Raw genomic sequence first — 7,561 nt, 5'->3', positions numbered from 1 at the left:
TACGTATTCCAGAAGAGGCAACAGTGTTTGAAAGGTGAAATCCGAGGGGACAGCAGGTTGTGGAGGGTGAGAGAGAAGCAGGTTTTATCTGCCTTGGCTTCTGCCACTCCAGCCTGAAGAGAGCCCCAAAGTACGTTCAGTTTTGACAGAGTCTGCCCAGTTCCAGTGGGTGTATTTGTCAGTCAGTCACTTAAGAGGGGGTTACACTTCCCTGTAACACGCGAACACAGACCTTGAACTTGGCCGTCTCTGCCGAGTGCCAGGTTGGCCCTCAGCCCATGGGAAAAGCTTACCCTTACCTTCTGCTTCATCTGTCCTGGCAGTGGAGATTTCATACGTTGCCAGAATACAGCCCTTGATGCCTGAAAACGAAACAGAAAACGGAGTATTCCTCACCCACAAAGGAGCTGGGGTTCTTATAATCTTGCTGCTTTTTGACGTGCATTTTCAATGGTGAAATTATCACATACTGATTCTCAGGTGCTCCATGGCCCCATTGTCACCATCCATCCCCGTGAACCATGATCAGTCTTTCAATATCTGTCTTCCCCAAACTGGGTTTTAAAATGAAAAACCAAAGGCTGGGGATGGGGGAGAGCTGCCTTGAAAAAAAAAAAAAAGAGAGAGAGAGAGATTTATTTATTTGAAAGGCAGAGATACAGAGAGAGAAGGAAAGAGGTCTTGAATTTGCTGGTTCACTCCCTAAATGACTGCAACAGCCAGGGCTGGGCCAGGCTGAAGCCAGGAGCTTCTTCCAGGTCTCCCAGGTGGGTACAGGGGCCCAAGCACTTGGGCCATCCTCTGCTGCTTTCCCAGGTGCATTAGCAGGGAGCTGGATCAGAAGTGGCGTATCTGGGACTTGAACCAGTGCCCATATGGGGTGCCAGTGCTGCAGGTAGAGGCTTAACCTTCTATGCCAGAGTGCTGGACCTGAAGGGTTGCCTCCTATATGCCATCTGCTTTTGAAATTCCCCAGAGGACCCTCAGAAATCAGATTTCTTCTTTTACCTTATACCAGGAGAGGTGCCAGGCACTACCAGGCATGTTTGGTGCTCAGCAAGTCCTGTGTCTGTATCAGCTCAACACTAATGTCAGAGCTGCGTGGACAAAGTGGTCCTGTTGGGGCCGGTGCTGTGGGGTAGTAGGCTGGGCATCTGCCTGTGGTGCCGGCATCTCAGTGGGTGCTGGTTCGAGTCCTGGATGCTCTACTTCCAATCCAGCTCTCTGCTATGGCCTGGGAAACAACAGAAGATGGCCCAAGTGCTTGGGCCCCTGCACCCATATGGGAAACCCAGAAGAAGCTCCTGGCTTCAGATTGGGCTAGCTCCAGTTGTTGAAGCCATTTGGGGAGTGAACCAGAGGATGGAAGACCTCTCTAACTCTGCCTCTCAAATAATATTAAAAAAAAAAGAGAGAGAGACACTCAGCCTTCCCCCAAACTGGTATCTGTCAATGTTATGATTATAAATAGTTCACAGTTAGCATTTTCCAGGTTAAGGTGTTGGAGATTCATCCACATGAGCTATCTTTACCCCCAGGCAAACATCTTTCCAGATGATTAGGCTAACCCTGCTAATGCTGTTAGTGACGGCAATAAATTAACGACAGCCATGCAGTCTTGTCAACGTACAGGTGCTGCTGAAGGCTCTGCTCGAAGCCAGAGTCTGGCTTTCACGAAGACAGTTGCGGAAGCCCATGGAAAGCCCGTGGGAGGAACTGGAAAAGGGCATCGAAGCTGCTGACCTTTCAAAGGGTGGACGCCAGTGTGCGGGCGCCTGAGCCAGTGCTGCCGAGGGAACACTCGGACCACGTCAGGAACTGAGTGCACCCCCCAGGACCCCTTCAAGTCCTGCAGACTCAACAGGGGCCTTCAAAAACTATCAGGCAGCATGGGGTGAGGAGGGAGCGTTTCTGTGGCTTAGTAGGCTAAGCCTCCACCTGTGGCGCCAGCATCCCATATGGGTGCCTGTTCCAGTCCCGACTGCCCCACTTCCGATCCAGCTCTCTGCTGTGGCCTGGGAAAGCAGTAGAAGATGGCCCAAGTCCTTGGGCCCCTGCACCCACGAGGAAGCTTCTGGCTCCTGGCTTTGGATCAGCACAGCTCCAGTGTTGCGGCCCTCAGGGGAGTGAACCAGTGCATAGAAGACCTTTCTCTGTCTCTACCTCTCTAACTCTGCCTTTCAAATAAATAATCTTTAAAAAAGTTCATGGGGAATGCGTATTATGAAGAAACTTTGCATAGATTTGAAGTTTTTGCCTCAAAAATCAACTTACTAGTATCTTTTAATTCCATTTTCTCTGAACTAAAGTCTCTTCATACACACTTTATAAGGCAGATTGTTGAGCCCAATCCAGCCACACAACAATCCATCTCATGGGACTGAGCTGAGGGAAAGTTTACGGTGATATTTTATTTGGAATATTATTGGTGTTATTACCAGATTTTTAGTATTTTAAAAAAATATTTTCATTTTATTTGCAATGCAGCGACAGAGACGTCTTCCACCTGCTGGTTCCTGTTCCAGATGCCTACCACAGCCAGTGCAGGGCCAGGCCAAGGCCGAGAGCCTGAAAATCCAGCTGGGACCCAAGCCTTGAGCCATCACGGCTGCCTGCAAGGGTGTACATTAGCAGGGAACTGGAATCAGAAGTGGAGCCTGCACTTGAACCCAAGCTCCCCAATACAGGACGGGGGTACCCCAAGTCCCAAGCAGATTCTTAACTGCTGTACCAAATGCCCAGCCCTTGTTTTTAAGTCTCCAGATCTCACAGACATGTGAGGAAGCCCTTTCTCATCTTTTAAAGACAGATTAGGGCCAGCGCTGTGGCTCAATAGGCTAATCCTCCATCTTGCGGCGCCGGCACCCCAGGTTCTAGTCCCGGTTGGGGCGCCGGATTCTGTCCCGGTGGCCCCTCTTCCAGGCCAGCTCTCTGCTGTGGCCTGGGAGTGCAGTGGAGGATGGCCCAAGTCCTTGGGCCCTGCACCCCATGGGAGACCAGGAGAAGCACCTGGCTCCTGCCATCGGATCAGTGTGGTGTGCTGGCCACAGCATGCCGGCTGCAGCTGCCATTGGAGGGTGAACCAATGGAAAAGGAAGACCTTTCTCTCACTGTCCACTCTGTCTAAATAAATGAATAATAATAAAGAGACAGATTAGTAGCCTATGTATTTGTGGACTAAAATGAAACATACTAATGGTGTCTGGTCCTGTCAGAATTCACAACTACTTTTACTAACTCTCCTTACTTTTCGCAACAAAATAGTTAATTGGGTGGGTTCAGTAATAATTTGCCCTCCTTCTGACCGAAACCAATGGAAAACCTGTTGGCTCGGGGGCCTACCTGGGACATTATGAGAACGACTCCTTTATCGGATCTCAGGAGGTGCAGGTGCAATCTGCCGGGCGCTTGCTCAGTGCTATGTGGCTCCAGGGTTGCAGAACAAGCACAGGTGGCCTAACCACTAACGGGTATTCTTGCTACACCTGTGTAACAATCAGGCTGGCGAGGTCTCCCAGGGCCACCCTTTCGTTATCACCCTGGGGTGACCGAGTAGTCTAGGGGTTCAGATGTCTGTGTCCCACATCATAGTGACTGGGTTTGAATCCCACTTCCAGCTCCTAACTCCACTTTCCTGATAATACAGACATGGAGAGGCAGAGGCCAGGGCTCAAGTAATTTTTGAGTAAAAAATTTAGGGGCCAGTACTATGCTGTAGTGGGTAAATCAGCCGCCTGCAACGCCTGCATCCCAGAGAGGCGCCGGTTCATGTCCCAGCTGCTTCCAATCCAGCTCCTTGCTAATGCACCTGGGAAAATCAGCAGAAATGGACCAAGTATTTGGGCCCCTGACGCCCATGAGGGAGACTGGATGAAGCTTCTGGCGCCCGCCATTTTGGCCATCTGGGGAGTGAACCCAGTCTCTCCCTAACTCTAACTTTCAAAATAAATCTTTTAAAAATTAAACATAATGTTATTTGGGGATCATTTCTGATTGCAAGTGAGGGAGACTGTTAGAGCAATTATGCAAAAGCTGGAAATAGGCAAGAAGTTCCTGAACATTCTTTCAGTGCAGTGCTAGGTTGGTTTTGATTTATTTTGTATTGACGGGGCAGTTTTACAGCTCTTTGAAGTTCAACCCAAAGTGGGCTGGTAGAAATGCACATAGTTTTTAACATTGACTTGAAAGGCAGAGCAAGACAGAAATACATACACACACACCATTTGCTGATTCACTCCCCACGTGCCTGCAACAGCTGAGGCCGAGCTGGGGCTGAAGCCAGAAGCCAGGCACACCCTTCAGATCTCCCATGTGGGCAGCAGGGACTCAATTACTTAAACCATCTCCGCTCCGTCCTAGAATCTGCATGAGCAGGAAGCCGGATTGGAAGCACGGGGGCTGGGACTCTCACAAGGCACTCGGATAAGGGGTGCGGGCATCTAACCCTGCCAAAACTGTTAGTGATGGCACTGGTAGTGATAGGGGGCTTTTCCCTCTGTGCCCCACGCCCAAGCCTTGGATGGACTCAGTCTTTAAAGCTGGCAGAAGCCTAGGAGTGAAAGATTCCCCGTTTACTTATAAAGGAGAACTTGAAATAAGTTGTAGAGAGCTTAATCATGATTTTTTTCTGTAAAGCGACTTAAGTTCCTAGTTGACTTGGTATTAATTTTTCTTAAAAAGTCTTCATTGGCTAAGTTCTCTAAGGCAGGCGCACCTTAGCTTTTCCTGGGATTGCCACTAGAGGGCACCCTAATCATATCCACTGTACAGCTGCAGCCCCCGCGCGGTAGGCACCACCGGGTGCTTGGGAGACACGCGGACTTTGGGCGCCCCTAGATCTGTCACCTGAGCACCTGCGTGTCACAAGCTCCCCAGAGGCTGGCGCACACACGGCAGGCGGGCCTCTCCTACCTGTCGGTGGGTGCCGGCTTGGCAGGCTCCCTCGCAGTTCTCCACCCTTTCCTGCGGCCTCTGCCCACTCCCACCTCTCATCCCACAGCCTGTGGGAAATGCACACGGTAAAGGAGGGCGGGGTGGGTTTTGAAACCAACCCAGCAAACCCCACCGCCGGCCCGCTCGTCCCCAGGGCCGGCGCTTTGTGAGGTGGGCCCGGAGCAGCCGCCGCAGCCCTCTCCCGTCTCTGCAGGCTAAGGCACTCAGTCCTGGTGTTGCTCTACCTGAGCATAAATAGAAGACAGCTGGGGCCTGCGTGGTGGCGTAGGCTGTGACGTCACATCCCGTGTGGGCGCTTGTTCAGTTCCCAGCTGCTCCACTTCTGATCCAGCTCCCTGCTAAGGGCCTGGGAAAGCAGCAGAGGATGGTCCAGGTGCTTGGGCCCCTGAACCCACACGGGAGACCCGGATGAAGCTCCTGCCTCCTGGCTGTTCTCTCTCTCTCCTCTCCCTCTCCCTCCTCTCCCTCTCCTCTTCCTTTCAAATAAATAAATCTCTAAAAAGAAATAGAGGACAGCTGGAAAAACCCTTCACTAGCAGGGCGTCGGCAATGCCAGTCAGAGAACCCAGAGACGTTAGCTCCAGCCTACACCATGTCGCTGTTTCAGATTGGCCATAACCCACAGCACCTGTGCAACCCCTTCTGGCCTCCCTGCCTCCACTCACCACCCATTTATCCCACCTCCCCACGTCAGGGTTCCCATTACAGTTAAGCTGTGTCCTGTTAAAGTTCAAGTGCTCCCGAGGGCAATGTCTTACAGGAGTTGCTATAACAGAACCCGTGCATGCGGCATCTTCTCAACACAAGGAATTAACTTCTCCCGGTGCAGGGGGCTGGAATCCCAGATCACAGCACATCACAGTGGGGTTCTCGCGAGGGCCCCTCTTCCAGGTTGAAGACCACCAGCTTCTCTGTAGACCCTCACATGGTGGGGAGATGGAAAGAGCTCCCTGGGGTTCCTTGTTTAAGGGAACTAACCTCATCTAGTAAGGGTTCCAGCCTCATGACCCAACTGTCTCCCAGGGACTCCACACGGGAGGATGTCCCGGTAGGAGAAGGGATGCGAACATTTAGCCCACGACAGGAGATAAGCCGCTGCCAGCCAGGAAAATCTGATCTAGGACTCTGGAGTATTGGTTATAGAGGGAAGAGGGGCCGGTGCTGTGGTGTGGCAGATCGGGCCTCCACCTGCGATGCGGGCATCCATATAGGCGCTGGTTGATCCCGGCTTCTCCACCTCCAATTCAGCTCCCTGCCAACGCACCTGGGAGAGCAGTGCAAGGCGGCCCAGGTGTTTGGTCTCCTGCACCCACATGGGAAACCCGGAGGAGGCTCAAGGTTCCAGGCGCCTGGCTTTGGCCTGCAGCCATTTGGGGAGTGAACCAGGGGATAAAAGACTTTTTTCTCCCTCTTTCTCTGTGACTCTGCCTTTCAAATAAATAAACAATCTAAAATAAAGAAATAAATGGGGGAGAAAGATGGATTCGAAACGTGAAAGTGTTGTGAGGATCAGAAACGTCTGGTGCAGGATGAGAGCAAGTCAGAGCACAGGACGTCTCGCCTGCGCCATCCCTGTCCCCGCGTGAGCGGTGGGGCAAGTGCAAGGTCCCAACCTCTCTCGCCAGGATAAAACCCTTTCTAGTCTCATAAGAATCTCACCTTAATCTTTTAAAGGTGTGTCTTAAGGGTTATGGTATTTCTGGCCGGCACCGCGGCTCAATAGGCTCATCCTCCACCTGCGGTGCCTGGTTGGGGTGCCGGATTCTGTCCCGGTTGCTCTCTTCCAGTCCAGCTCTCTGCTGCTGTGGCCCGGGAAGGCAGTGGAGGTTGGCCCAAGTGCTTGGGCCCTGTACCCGCATGGGAGACCAGGAGAAGCACCTGGCTCCTGGCTTTGGATCAGCGCAGTGCTTCGGCCGTAGTGGCCATTTGGGGAGTGAACCAATGGATGGAAGACCTTTCTCTCTGTCTCTCTCACTAACTCTGCCTGTCAAAAAAAAAGGGGGGGGGGGGTTGTGGTATTTCCTACTTGCAAGTCTCTAAGTTAACCTACTCTGATTTCAAGGCCCCTGGCATAAGACAAGACTCCTAGGTTAGAGACAAAGGACTGTGCTAATCATAGCAGAGCACCAGCTTTTGCGCAGGTCCCTTAGGGCTCAGTTCCCGCGGGATGATGCAGAGGGCCAGGAAATACACTGGTTGCTTGGCGGAAGAGGAACCCTGGTCTTAGGGAACCCTAATCTTTGATAATGGGAAGTAAGCCTCCCCAATGACCTTTGTCCAGGAGACGGACATTGTCCATGTCATCCTGGGCAGTGAACAAGGCTGACATTTGCTCCAGGGAGAGACACTATCTCTGTCTTCCTAGGCTCCTCATTACACAGAAAACCTCATGGAGAAATCTGGAACAAAGAGCCACTGCCCCTGCCCATGCCATAGGCAGAAACACAGGAGACCTGTGGACGCTAACATGGCAAGAAACAGAAACACTAGTAACAGAGCAAACACTGCAACCTGACTCCTTTTTAAAAAAATTTATTCATTATGTATTTGAAAGGCAGAGTAGGGGCCAGCACTGTGGGGTAGTGGGTATTGCCACTGCCAGGAGTGT

Source organism: Oryctolagus cuniculus, chromosome 13, assembly GCF_964237555.1.
Source record: "Oryctolagus cuniculus chromosome 13, mOryCun1.1, whole genome shotgun sequence".
In the NCBI taxonomy this organism is placed as follows: Eukaryota; Metazoa; Chordata; class Mammalia; order Lagomorpha; family Leporidae; genus Oryctolagus; species Oryctolagus cuniculus.
This window is presented reverse-complemented; position numbering follows the sequence as displayed.